Source organism: Rhipicephalus sanguineus, chromosome 2, assembly GCF_013339695.2.
Source record: "Rhipicephalus sanguineus isolate Rsan-2018 chromosome 2, BIME_Rsan_1.4, whole genome shotgun sequence".
In the NCBI taxonomy this organism is placed as follows: domain Eukaryota; kingdom Metazoa; phylum Arthropoda; class Arachnida; order Ixodida; family Ixodidae; genus Rhipicephalus; species Rhipicephalus sanguineus.
Window position 1 is genome coordinate 157,095,822 of NC_051177.1, and position 15,120 is coordinate 157,110,941.

Consider the following 15,120-nt stretch of genomic DNA (forward strand, 5'->3'; position numbering starts at 1 on the left):
GAAAGATCACGGAAACTAAGCGGCGCGCAACCCGGTGGAAATGCGCCCGGTGGTCTTTTGATGTGCCTTTATAGAATTGGCATTGCAAATATACGGCATTAGCACGGATATTTCAGGAATCCAATACTGCGCATTATTTGCAGATGGCCTTACGTGGTATTTTCATCTCACGAGGTGTGAAATATACTTCTTTATTTTCTGTTGAAGGCCATTAGTTGTCAGGTTCGTAACAGTTGCATGGATGGAAACTAGGATAATTCGAACACCTTGCAATAACAAAATACCCTAAATTAGTATTATTGCATTCTGAAAGAGAAGAAACTGCATGATATTACAAAGTTTAACAAAGTATCATGCCAAAAGCAAAAGCACACGGAAAGAGAGAGAGAGAGAGAGAAATGTTTTAATGAAAAGCTGGAGAATACATTTGGCAGCCTCATGCACTGTAATACGACGGGAGATGTAATATGATGAGTGTATCTACACGAAAAAAAAAGAAACTAGACATTTCATGAACAGTCATCATTTGCTACTACAAACACTAATTAATGTAAATCATTTTATAGCGAAATCAGCAGTATTACTATGCAGTATGTTGAAGCAGTGCACTCGTGGCTTCAATCAATCAATCAAGGAGAATTTTATTACATCATAATATGAAAAATGCGTACAGAAATATTTGGACCCATAGCCTAAACGGCTAGTGATGGGTCCAATACAAAAAAAGGTTATAAGAATTAGCAGTCTTGTGCAGAAAAAGAAACAAAAGCGAAAGTATCATCCATAAGCGAAAAGTATTATACAGATTCAAGGAATCATACTAAAAAACAACAAATACATAACTATCATGAACACAAAAATATACATGAGAAAATTTTTAAAAATAAACAAAAACTGAAGAAAATGCCTGCTTAGAAATGAAGTATCGTTTGCAGGTAATGTCAAAACTTCTTGCGAGTTTTATTTCAAGAGGCAAATTGTTCCGCCGCTTAGCACCAGAATATTGGATTAGTCGTTCACCATACACATTCGAACATAAAGGAAGGTCAAGATTACCGATGCTTGCGTGCTGTGTGTTTAACGACGGGCACGTGAAAATAGTACGCGGCAGAGGCGTGTTTGTGTTTATTATTTTATTTACTAAACAGGAAATCTTGTAATTGCGTACCTCCGTAAACGGCAGTATACGCATTCTCTGAAATAGAATATTGGAGGGGTAATTACCCGGGGAGAACGTAATCACACGGACAGCTCGTTTTTGTAACGGGATTAGCGGAGTAAGGTATGTTGTGTACGTTTGGCCCCACGACTCACAACAGTAACTGAGGTGGCAGTGAATTAGGCTAAAATATAATGTTCGCAGCAAAGTCAAGTCAAAGTATTGACGCGCGCGTATGAGAGTGTAACAACTAAATGACAACTTTGTGCAAACAGTATTGATTTGGTCTCTCCAGTTAAGGTTACTGTCAAATATAATTCCAAGATATATAATAGTCGGAAAAAAAAAGAGGCTGACCTTATTTTTAGGTCTGGCGGTCCCATGCCGCCAATTTCCCACAGGGTGGGTGCCCTCCCAAGCGACTTTGAACTTCGTTCTGCCGAGCACCAGGCCGGAAGTGCGCTTGTCCCTATTTTACCGGTAGGTACCCGGCGTCAGCAATTCTCTGCCTCCCACAGCAAAGGCGGATGCTCAGCTATTTCACCAAGGCTGTGGTGGGTTAAGGTGCGCCCAGGGGTCTTTGCAGAACCTTATGGGGCCACCTTTCGAGATGAGTACCCATTAACAACCGAGCGCCAGGTAGGTGTACTCATCTACCCCTTCAGAAAAAACCGGTGGGTTCCCGGTCGGCACTGGGAATCGAACCCGGTACCTCCCGCATTGGAAGCGGACGCTCAACCATGTAGCCACCGCTGCGGTGCTATTGTGCTACCTATGCTATTTTACATGTACCTAAATGTATGTATAATGAAACTGTTTTTCATTTAGGGGCTTCGAATTATGAGTAACATAGCCTGGAGTAAAGCCGCGACATCCATGTGAGCAGCGCAACGCCATAGTCGACCCTCTTACAGCAGCTAATCTTCAACAGCTGCTGCTTTCTTTATAAATAAACGCATAACGTTCGTGTGCACTGCTTGAGAGAACAGTACGCTTCTACGTACATTGCTATTAAAAAGTTTTAGGTTGCATGTTGGGCCGTCGATAGCCTATTTTAGCATTTACATGCTTTTTGAGGCCACTTTACGACAGATTTTACACGGCTGATTGCCCTTTCGATTTGATGACACATTTGTTGATGCTATAGTGCTTAAAAAGTCTCCGACATCGTTATTATTATTGCCGAAATAAAGCTTCATGTATATGTCATGTCAACGCGAGCGATAAAATCTCGCGATGGCGTTCTCGTTGCCGACATTTCAACCGTAAATTATCTTCAGCGTGCTGCTGCTCTCAAAGCAACTATAGCTGTTCTGGAAAAGAAATGTCACGAGCCGAGAAGCGATAGAGAAGCTTCTGTTATTCCTACTTTTGAAAATCTAAGAGAAAAATCCTCCGAAGTTCACGGTATGTAACAATTTATTTTTCCGCAATATTCGTCATGATTGTGCACAAGTACCAGAGCCCGAATGCGACCTTGACATTTGTGATAGTACTGTTGCTACTTTATTTTATCCTTTCTTCTCAACAGTTTTAACGTACAACCGACTGTAATTTGCACCGTAGCACAAAAAATGCATTGTCATATCTGTTAATTGTAGGAATGTAGTCTTGGCATCCAGACAAATAGAAAACTACATATGTAAATGCCGTAAAGGATAATTATATTGCGAAGTCAAAGTTGCAAGGCACAAAGCGAGCTTTCTGAAGTTATTTTCGCAGCGATGACAACTGTCCTCGCGCATTTTTTTTAGCGTAGGGGTTCAATAATTTGTTATTGATTGCGCATGTGCATGGAATAAAAATAAATTGCATATTTCACTTCTCAGAGTGACTGAGAATACACTGTATGCATTCGCACCATCATGGAGTATACAGGTAATTAGAAAATAAGGGCGCCGCTCAATGTGTGTCATGTAAACAAAAGCTCGTGTGCCTGTGTATGCCAGTTACAATATGGGCGAGATCATTTTAATTTTATTTTATACGCCAAGGTAATTTTATAAAGCAAGGACAACCTGCTTTTCAAGTGCGAAGAATCCATTTCATTACATTGAATGACATAAACAATCGCTGATGCTGAAAATACTCCCATCTCAGCTGACATATTTACCGCATTAGAGCAACAACAGTACTTGGCTCATTTCTAAAATTTTGACTGCACTGGTTTAGGCAAAGTAGTAAAAAAAAGATGTAGCGACTGCGCTTCATTCCGTTGTTTCCTACACCCATGCGCCATGTGCCATCTCCCATGTAAGATAAATTAACCAGAGTTATCCCTGCTTCAAGCGGTAACGGTGTCCTTCACCTTCAGAATCATTGTAATTGAAACACACTCGCTTTTAATTTCCGCCGAGGAAGCGATCCGATGACATGTGGTCTTCAGCGAACTAGGCGGGTCTGTGTTTACTTGGAAAAACCGTCAGTTTACACTTTGTCGTGTTGCGTATTTATTGCTTAGGAAACGCATCACGTTGTCTTTATGTTTTAGGGGTACACTGTAAACAAATATTAGCCGAGGTGGGAGTAAAATGACTTGTCCCCTAGAGCGTTCCCCGGTGGGATAAGCTTTCGATACAAGTGACAACAGAAGTTTGGCGTGAAAACCGGTTCGCATACCGGCCGCAAAAGACGCGTGATATTATTAAATATCTTTGAACGAGGCTGGACTACATCACACCGGATGGTAGACGTCCCGGTAGCACTTGCTATATTCGTCAAACGTGACCTTGTCGGACATTAGGAGTAGTAAAACGTTATTATCAATCAATCAATCAATGAATTTATTTCCTTTCAATAGGAGGAGTACAGGACTAAAAGCTCGAGAGCTTGACGAGGTCCCGACCCCGTTACAAGCTGGCAATGCAGCAGGATGGCGGACAATCATGAATGCAAAATACAGAATACACTTTACAAGTTTAACATGGCGTCAAGTAATACAAAAATTATTATACAAATCACTGAAAATAGAGAGAATAGTTTATATGTATAGTCATGAAGTGGCATGTACATGAAAAGCAACAATAATAAGAATGGCCAAAATTCCGAGATATATATTATTCCGAAAAATGAATACGATGGGCGAAGCGTTTAATGTGACAGTTTTGATTAGACGAAGGATCAAAATCTTCGTGCTTTAAGAAGTTTAGTAGGGACGGCAGCCTGTAGGACAATGATTGTTCATCATAAACAGTTCTAGGGGTGGGTACAGTCCACATTTCTTTGTGCCTGGTCAGTCGAACACTCGGGTTTACGTTTAGCTTAGCAAGATTAATTATGGTATTGGTACCATGCTTAATAAACTCCCTATAACACAACATCAGCCTGTAATTATACAAGGAGAATACTGGAAGAATTGCATATTTTGGAAAAAGAGGTTTTGTAGATGACAGATAGTGTACATCTAGTGACAGATAGATGTACAGTGATCGGTACTTTTCAGTAAATGGTGGCGCAATTTCTTAAAATGTTGCGAAGCGGGTATCTGCTGAAGAAAACATTGCAAAAAAGAGGGGTAACATTGGCTATTTTTATAAAGTGTGAGAAATGCAATAGTAAGGAAAAATAAGGTCACTGCAGTGGCGTACCAACTCGTTCTCGAGTAGGGGGCGCTGGCTTCGCTCACTCTGTCCAATATATTATAATATTATAATATTATAATTATTATATATATATATATATATATATATATATATATATATAAGAAACTGCAGTGCCTTATATACATATATATATATATTTATTTATTTATTTGTTTATTTATATTTATATATCTATATCTGAAATCAAGGTAGAACCTACACAAAAAGATTGTTCAGGTTGGGCTTCTATACCGCGACAACACAGCAGTGTTTAATATCATTTTGGAAATTTTATCGCCAAGTTTAATAAGTACAGTCGCCTTTAGCCTGTTCTTCATCTGAGCATTCCATCTGCAAACTTCACGCTCTCAGTTTCGCGTTGTAAATACGGTGAGTATTAAGAATCTGCTATGACTCTAGTACCTTAAATTCTCACTTATTAAACAAGACATGTGGCAGACAAAGCAAGGAACTTCGCAGATGTCTTCAGAATAAGCCAGTGCCAATTTCTTTACTGTTAGAGACATCTAATATAAAGTATTTCTAAAGAAAAAGACCAAGTTCAGTCAATTAATATTTATAGAAACCACATTGAGCTGGTTGTGTACACTATAAGATTGTAAATAACTACGAATTTATATGCTGGGTGTCGTTCCTTGCGCTCCACCATTACCCAGCTTGGGTGGGGAGTGAACGGGAAAGCGGTGAAGTGACTCTTTACAGCTCCCCTCCGGCTACTCCAAGTAAATAGCCTACGTAATTCTGTCTAAGCTCATATATTCTGTGAAAAAAATGTGGGCGATTAAACATGGACGTTAAACTGTCCCTCATTGTTTCCTTCCGTATAGGTCGTTAGCTGTTAACGATTGGTCGAAATTTTCTGGGTCATGCTCACAGCACCTGCTCGTAACACGACGCGACAAATGACGCGTAAGTGATCCACCGCGTAATTACCACGTACGCATGACTACGTTAAAAAATAAACTGTTTTCAATACGGCGTATTGTTCGACATTGGTTCTTCGCTATTCGCCAAAATTTTTCGACGTGCCATAAAATTGCCTGCTTGTTACGCGACGTCACAAGTCAGCGAACACTCGCGGCGTTAAAATGAAGCGTGCACAATAAGCAGCGCATTACTGTGCTGAACAATAACGAAATTTTTTGTCTCATTCTCAACGTAATTCAAGAAGGGTGCCCACCAACCACTTTGGCAGCGGCTACTTATAGCAGTGGGCGAGATGGATTGATATGTGTATAACAGATACTTTCAGTTGTAGCATTAACGACGTTGATCTGTTTTTGCGCGTATAGAACTCTCTGTGAAATCATCGTTGCTGACAGAGAGGTAGAGAGAGAAATAAACATTATTAGGAACGGACACAATCCTTTGCAGGTGGGCAGTTTTCTTAGTCCAGAAAACCATGGACGCTGATCCCTTGTAAGACATCGATATCCCTTGTGAGGTATAGATCAAGCTACAGGGCAAACATGAAAGCTGGGTTTTTCAATGTGCTCAGTCCACTGCCTTGTTACAAGCCGCAGCGACCGCTCCAGGCTACCGTATGATAAGCAACCTGTGAAGCAGGTTAATCGGAGACCAAAGTTGGAATCTTTTTTAGCTCTCCTGGATCAGCACAACTAAAATACTTGGCACTTATGCACACTCATCAGCTCACAGCAGCTTGGATATGAAACAGTGGCGATGATATTCGTTTTGAAAGAAACTAAATTTCCTGAAATAGGAGAGCGATTTATCGGGCTATAAAACGTCTACTGGTTCCCGCCCGTATTTACGTCGCCGATTACCTAAATTTCAGGTCAGGCCGAACAAAATAAAATCATGACAGATTGCTGTAATCTTGTAGAGACCCTGCTGAGCAATCGCCTCTTCTGAAATGCTCGAGCGCAAGGCGCGAAAACGAGGAATAGGCAGCCCGCACCGCAGAGAGCCTACAATGTGTGGTCACGACACAGGCAGGACAGTCGTCAAAGCAAAATTGTAGGAAAGTTATTTTACATAATTACGTTATTGCTGCGTTCAAGTAAAACTTTGTCTTACTTGTTAGTTTCCCAGTCTGCAGCCGACAATGACCATGGTCGAAAGTGGGAGGGCTACGCCCTCCTAACATTTCACAGTGGAGGGGGGGGGGGCAGCGGGGGGGAGGTCATCTATTGCGCCATATATTGAATGATACGGGAGACGCGACGGCGGGGACACGCCGGATGGAGCGACGACCGACCAGGTGATGCTATAAGGAGCTCCGCTACTAAAAGAACGTGGGCCCGAGCGGCATTTTTACCGAGACACGCCGCGTGGCAGTAGAGTATAATACCACAGAACCACGCCTATGCTTCAGAATGTTGCCCTAAATAACTCACCACACGTGTCATGTCGGGTGAGCAATCACTTTAACAGATGTTAGATAGCATGGCAGAAGAGTAAAACAACACCAATCGTCAAACCACGCGAGTTGCGTAACTAGTGGGTGATTGAAAGATTCCCACGCATTACAAAGAGCTCAGCCGTGTTTCATCGTCATCAGCCACAGACCAACAAAGCGAACATAATGTCTTACAGACGCGTAGTGGGCACCTCCCTTCTCCGCGAAGCGGTGACTTATGGCATATTGGGTGCCTCCTTACTTCACAAAATTCGAGTGATTTGTGAGCGAGTTAGAGACCAATCGGGATGTACCCATTGCGTACAACTATATCACAGCACGTTCTACCTTTGACACCGCATTTTTCCTCCTCCATACCCCAAACGTAACAGGCCGCCGGCGCTAACCCTACGCTTACTGCAAACGCACACGTACCCAAACCCCGCTAAACTCCACGCTTTCTATCCCTAAGCCTACCCTAGCGACACATGCTCCTCGCGCATGTACACGGCGGCGCACACATGCTCTGGGAGTGCAGAAGCACTCATCCCGGCTGTACTTCAGACAAGTGGGAGAGGTCCCTCAGAAGCTCGCTTCTCGCCGACCTACAATGGGCCATCCAGCAGGCCCAAGAAGCGGCCGCCAGGTGTTCCCCGTCGGTCCCTACGTGGGAGACGCCCGCTAATTCCTAAGCGCATCCTCAAGGACAAAAATAAAGTTTTTGCCAGTCCAGTCCAGGTGGAAATTGCTCCATTGGGAAGACCGTAAGAAGAAACGCCCGCGTGCATCTCCAGTCCGGCTATGGTTGAATTTGCTTCTGTCCAGCACACTTCAGCGGCGCAGGTAACATTAACCTGCGGCCGTATAATGTACTTCTATTCCGTGTTCTGTATTCCGTTTTCCCTGTTACATCGCGCTTGAGGCACCGCCCACGGCGGAAGCCGCGACGTTTTTCGAATTTGGCCAATAAAAAGCGCTCGTAGCCGCCCATAGCTTGTTGAGCAAGACAAGTGCGGCAGTTGGCGTTTTTTACGTAGGAATTCTGGGGAAATCCCTAGTATTTTGTAGATATTTTCGGGGAGAAAATCTAGGGACTTTAGTGACTTTTTGGCTGAGGGCCGCAAAGGGGCCGTATAACTCGTTTATTTCATCCGCGAGCGTGTGACAAAAGAACAATTGTACGTAAATGAAAATAAATTTGTTTTATGAGCTTCTGGTGGTAAGGTTAATGAAGCGTATTGCAAAGTAAACGCAAAACAAACGTATTTTGAGAGTCGTAGCCACATGGGTGTTGCTTTTGCATCCAATCCAAGTCGCTTAAGGCGGCCGTTGCGAGAAAAACAGCTGATCGTCTCTGCGAGCCGTGTTTTCTGTTCTGTCACCTATAATGCTGCGAAAAGAATGTGATCGCGACTACCGGGGAGTATTTTCGCCGCAGAGGAATATCGGAAGCTGCGAAGAGCAACGAAAACATGGAATTCTAGCCGCAAGGTGAGTAAACAATGCTGTTACCGCGTTATGTTTACTTTGCTTTGGTTCTTACAGGTAGCAAAAAAAAAATCGTTATGAACTGGGGAAGCCTGTACTTCTATCGTCTGATATCTAGTAAGCTTCACCTTTTGATTTCGTGAACGATAGTGCGTGAGCGAGCGTAGTTACAGCGTACATGGACGTGCATATTCACTTTTTTCCCCTGTGCATTTTACGTACATTTCTGATTAATCGAACTTGCACAGAAGAAACTTGTTGCGTAAAACATTTGTGTTCACATGCACACCACGGTGTTTCATTTGTGATGATATAACGAATAGATTTGATAAGTATAATTGTTGTAGCCTGCAAAGAACTGTATGATATATGCTGCATTGGTTTACCGCGTTGCGGCGAGAACTCTGAAAAAAAAGGGGGAAGATTTACGGAGCCACCTCTCAGGCTGTTCCAGCAGCGGGGGGCCTGTTTTCGGTGTGTGTGTGGCTAGAAGTGCTACGAGTGTTTCGCCAAGTTCCGAGGTTTTTTTGCCACGTAAAGGAAGCTGAAGTGTGAAGACTTAACGATGCTACATTGAAGTGCTTGTACCGAGGTTAAGAAGAAGCGGAGTCAATTCAGGGTCACATTTTCATGGAACAAAAATAAGTGGAACCAACACTTCAAATCTATTTGAGGTCTTGTGGTTGGGCCCTGGTTGAAACGTATAACAAAAAACGGATGGATTTTTTCTCCAGCTCAATGACAAATGCCTTGTCATCGCTGACTATCCGAATCAAACCGATGGAGCATTAGTTTGGTATCCTGTGTGTTCTTGCATTAAGTGGCCTGTAATACATTGTGAATTTCTCTAGCTGCAGCATCCCGAGCTGGTCGATGGAGTGAGGGGCATGCGTTCGGCTACCCAATGCATCGCAGGCACCCTCTAACATCTCCTGGCTGCCATTGGGCCTGGAGTTCCCCAGTATTCACTGCTACTGTAGCCACCTTGTCGGCCATGAACATTAAGACTTTATTTCCGTTTTAACATGTCTTCATTTTTGTGTTCTTTGTTTCATGTTTCTTTACTTGCGTGTCATCTTTTTGGTGTGACAAGTGTAGTGCATTAGTGTTTTTAAATCGATACTCCACTTTCTTGTGGTAGTGTGAGCACGTCTTCACAAGTTGCTTTGACATGTGATCGTCAGCCTTCTGAAATGATGCACACAACACATATCATGTGGCGTCATTTCATGCGGTAAGCCTTTCATGCGGTAAGCCTTTCATGCGGTAAGCCGTCATTTCATGCGGATAGCCTTTCCCTCCAGTGAAACTCACAGTGCAAGATTTTGTGGCAGTGCTTGCTCTTCATAAGTTTTTTGACATGTGCTAGTGAGCTATCTGAAATGAATTGAAGACCATACTTGACTGTACACCAAAAGACTGTAGTTTCATGATGTCACTTGTAGTTGAAATGTATATGACACAAGTGTTTTTACAAGTTGCACTAAAGGATGATATGCCTGTTTGCCACTCACAGGAGGTGCTTTTACACTGAGCAAATAATCACACAGGCTACTATCTGTGTCCTTTTTGAAACTGCAGTTGACTTTTGCGTGGGTCACAGCTATCAATCCTTTTGCAAAGTTATGTCCTCGAAAACCAAACATATACTTTTTTTGCAAACAAATTAGGCCAGTTACATTGCAACATGCATTTTACATTTATGTAATGTTGACGCTATATCTGTAAGAAAAAACTTTGCTATTGCCTATTCAGGAAAGCATCCCGTCAATTGCACAGGCGTGTTTTGCACACTGTATACATTGGTTTGCTTGCTGCTTCATGTAATACCATTGTTATGCAACTGTCCTTTCTTATAAACATTGACAAACCACCATCTTGTGAGGGGTACTATACTATTCTGTAATATATCTGAAATGCATAGCTGTGCACACAATTGCCCACGTACCTTGTGATTCGTATATTGTGCACATTTCATGTGTCCCTCTTTTTTTTGCATGCGGTATGATGGGACGCAGCAATAAGCAGAGACAACATGTGCCGAACTTAAACCAAAATTTGAGGTGCGCAGACATTGGTTACAGTATTGGTCCCTGCCACACGCGACGACAAAGGTGCTCCTTGAAACGCATATAACGCTTTTAGCAACGTGATATGTCATTAGTAGAAAGGCATGCTGATGTTATCTATATTTGCATTATAGTAGTCATTAATTACCCATGCAGTACGATGTCACACTGTGCTTCCTTCAGCACGATGTTTCTTGTAACTTGTGCATGTAATAAATGTCAGTAATGCTTTAAAAACATGACACTACAGTTTCACAATGTACGTTTATTTACAGAAAGTATGTGCCGTCTTTGCATTGGTGTGAACACGAATAAATTTTTTTTTACATGGTTCTGTCTTGAAGAGACTTCTTACATATTCTTTCACATTACTTCTTCATTCACAAATGAGCACACTTCTGAATGAGAAAAAGGTACTTGAAATGCCAGACGATCTGTTTCAGCATCAGTTGGCCCTTTCAAAAGGAACAGTGTGGTGGATGTGCAACAAAAGAGCACAGTGCCCGCAAGTTGTGCGTGAAGTAAAAGGCAAGCCCTGTGTTGTTATACACGAAGTGAGGTGACAAAGACTTGGTGTGCACTCCCAGTCATAGAGCAGATAACGGTCACAGTGTTCGTGATTAGAAGACGGTCAGCAGTAACAAAAACAATAACAAACCCTTGCTTTCCAGAGAATTGGCTATAGCACTCAACTGCCGAGTACAGTGCGTTATATTGACAGTTGCTAAATGAAAAGTTCCTATCTACGGCCACATAAAAATGACCCAGTCACGTGTAGTCAAGTTCTGCGAAAGACCTGGTCATACAGCATATGATGAAACCCAGCAGCGATTTATTATTACCAGGAAATTTAACTTCGAAACGTTTTCTTCTACTTGTTAGGTAACATCTTAGCAGGTAAGAAGTCGTGCTGCTAAGCTTCAATCAGCGCATGGGTCGGTTCCTGCTGACAGCGAACACATCTCCATGAGGGTAACGTACAGGATCACTGCTGTACTTGCATTGAGATTCACGTTAAAGAGCCACAGGTGGTCAAGATAAATTCAGTCCTCCACTGCAGTGTGGCTCACACTTGTATCATGGTTTTGGCACGGAAAACCTCATATATTATTGTTACTTCTTAGGCACATGTTTCTCACTGAAATGACACTTGCCTAGTGCTGTTGTCAGTGGTGCAGTTAGCCAAATAGCGCATTACCACTGCGGACAGCTTGTCCAGGAATACATGAGGAGCGTGATGACCTTCCTTGTCTAAGCAGTGGTTCGGGGTCATCCCTGACAACACTGCCATGCTCACTATTGGAATCATCGCTCGCTGAAATCATGAACATTTCTGTCACCTTCTGCAATGTAAAGGCAAGTGCAACACTGCACATGCTGCAGCAATGTGAGATGCACATTATGATTACAACTGCACTGCTGAACGCAGCGGAAGCAGCTTTTCAAACGCCCAGCACAACGCTTCATTACAGGCTGCATTGCAGCATGTGCGGTGCAGCACTTGCCTTTTTAACACCGTTTCTGAGAGGACAGCCTCGGAGAGGTGTCAGGAGCCATGGTCCTGGTTTGTAGCCTCTGTCACCTGCACAAATACAAGTGGTGTGTTGTAAATACTGCTTCCATGTAAGAGATCCACAAGGCTGAGCCACACAAAGAGAGCAATGATAGCATCATCTACATGATCTAATGCTATACACCTCACCAGTCTGACTTACCCGTACTACGCGAAGCATGACTACTACAAATGGGCTGTCATGACAATGTGAGTCATTTGTCGATATTATGGAGCGGATAACCGATAGCTGCAAGATGACACACGTGCAGTGAGTGACATCCTGTAAGTTGTCACAGTTACCAACTACCTGGAGCTAATCAAACAGGGCATTAACCATAGCGCGAGCAAATATTCTGTTAGCTCAAACTGTGAATATCCCAACTTTTTGTTCTGCTCACCTAGAAGCCAGAAGGTACGGCCGCGGCAATCTGCGCCCCTTCGATGCGCTCACGCAGCCGCGTTGTCCGCCAGACGTGGGCGTCGTAGTCTGATCCCATACTCAGTGGTTCACGGCAGGATTCCGATGTCTGCGTCGCAGATCTGACGAAAGCATGAACCACTGTGAGCCACATTTCGCTACGCGGACATTCGCTCGAAAGGATGGGAAGACCGATACTTACTAGCATGACGATGTGGGCATAATGTCCTTTGCTGGGATAAAATGCCGCCTTGTGATGGCCACCCTTCGGTGCAATGACGACGGCAACGCTGCGTCGCTGCCGTCCACGCATCCTATGACGCCGGCAGCCGTAGGAAACATTCAAGGCCGCCTTTTCATCCGGCGTCCACGGGAAGTGAACCCACTTGTTACGGATCCCGGCGTGCACGATTACCTCCGCCACAACATCGCACACAGTCTGCTCACCGCAGCTTGCATGTATCCTCGCTTCCAAACGAGGCTTGAAAGCTGCCACTCGCGAAAAACCGAAGGCCGCTCAGCACCCACAGGCTGCACCGACAGCGAAGTCGGTCGCGCCGTCGCGCGCCTTCCTCGGCCACTTCGTCGCACAACCGCCGCACCTTCCTTTCTTCGGGCGAATGTGACGGCGAACTCTTTCATCGACTGGCATGTCGAACGCGTCGTCGGGCGCTCACGGCGCCCACGGTGCTGCCGAGCCGCCGAGGGATCGCCGCCAACAACACGAAAAAGCTCGCTGGCACCGCCATGTTTGCTATTCCGTCGAAACGGGGCCACTCGCAGATTGTTCCGCGCTTGGACGGAACCGATTCCGTATATTTTAGCATAATGAGCGCGTACTCGTCATTTTGACGTCACCAAAATTTGGGCTTCCGACACGTCACTTGAGTGACAGCTGAAACGACCAATCACGGGGCGCTAATGGCGGCCAAAACGGAATACGGAACACGGAACAGCGGTTCATTATACGACCGCAGTTCACACAAGCTACTGACCAGACACTGCAACTGCTGGGTGCACTAGAACTTCATGTCAATAAAGTCAATAACTTCAAGTCAATTAAGGGGCCAGTGGCAAGCTTATAACAAATGCAGGTACCACGCGCATCAGCTCTCCCGAGATGGCGCCACGTGCTGCGCAGTAGCACTGCACGTTACCCATTTACACGCTTTAATGGCGCGCTCCCACTTGGCCTCGAAGGGAGCGAAAACGGCAAAACTCACCCGAAATCCGCTCGCTGCGCTGCCTCAGCGGCCGGAAAACCACGCGGCCAGCTTGACGCGAAAGCGAACCGCATTTTCGCGCCGTATTTTGGCTGCGCTAGCTTGAATCATGTGACGTAAACAACGGGCTGCAAGTTCAAAATAGCGGTCAAGGCGTCGGCGGTGGCTAGCATCGGCGCCATTGGAAACTGCCCGTGCAGTACGACAAAAGTCACAGCCTCAACAAGGACGCGTTTTTCGATAGCCTGGCTTGGATCAAGATTACCGAGAAGACAGGAAGTAGTAGGTGCAGTAGCAGCGAGCCGGAGTGCCCCAACGTGCCTCGCTTTTGCAGAGCCGGGTGTATCCGCTGCCTGCGCTCCGGGCTTCTCCGCTTATATAGTTTCTGCTGGTGTATCTCCCTAAACAACGGTTTGAAAGGTGAAAACTATATCTTTATTGTAATTTGCATGTATAAATTGAATTCGGTAGGAAATTAAATGCTGAGGAAACGTGCAAAATATAATGAGTTCATCAAGTGGCGAAGGCGGCGACGGCGACGGCATGCTCGAGAGGCAAAACAAATGTGAACGTTTTCGACGCGCGCGAACACTGTTTTCCTGCCGCTGTGGCGCTTTCGCTTTTCTTCGCTTCTCAAGTGTGAATACGCCATAAAAGGGGCAACCAGCATGCTGCCGGGGATTGGTCTCTTGGCTGCCGCCATGGATGGACGCTGCCTCTCACTCTGGCCGGTTGCTGCTGCCACGCGTTTTGGAGTGCCCTGCCTCGCGCCCATGCGCCCTTGCACTGCCCCTTCCGCATGAGTCATTTCTTAAGTAAGTTGTTGTTTGTTTTACTTCGACCTCGCTGTCACCCTTGCTTTGACTACGGACAAGACGCAGTGAGCCCAAGACCGGCTCGAAATACAGAAAAAAATGCTGAACCACCAGGAATTACAACCTCCGACTCCACGACCTTCAAGCGCGTTGACGCCGACGGTCAATTTTCGTGGTTGATGAGGCATCTAAGGCTTTGCCTATTTACTCAAACCGACCGCCGTCGCAAAATTTAGAGGCCTATCCAGGCAACGAACGAATGGGAAACGGAGGAGAAAAAACTCTGCATGAGAAAAAAAACAACACTGCTATCAGAGGGATGTGTGGCATATTATCTTCTGTCTCTGCCCTATGCTGCTGACATGTGAATTAAGACAATTCAGATTTTATTCAAAGACAGATTTCGTTTTCGGATCTACTTAAGAGTGT

At 44.6% G+C, this 15,120-nt stretch overlaps 1 long non-coding RNA gene across 3 annotated transcripts in view; it reads left to right on the plus strand.

The window, feature by feature from the left end:
- Nucleotides 1-15,120, plus strand: part of LOC119383833 (uncharacterized) — a 41,475-nt gene that overhangs the window by 7,907 nt on the left and 18,448 nt on the right. The window contains exon 1 of one of the 3 annotated variants that reach the window (XR_005181756.2): nt 2,437-2,566. The exons of the other annotated variants lie outside the window; for them this stretch is intronic. This is a non-coding gene — a long non-coding RNA (uncharacterized LOC119383833). Of the gene's footprint in view, nt 1-2,436; nt 2,567-15,120 lie in introns of those variants that run through there. 3 annotated transcript variants of the gene reach the window in all.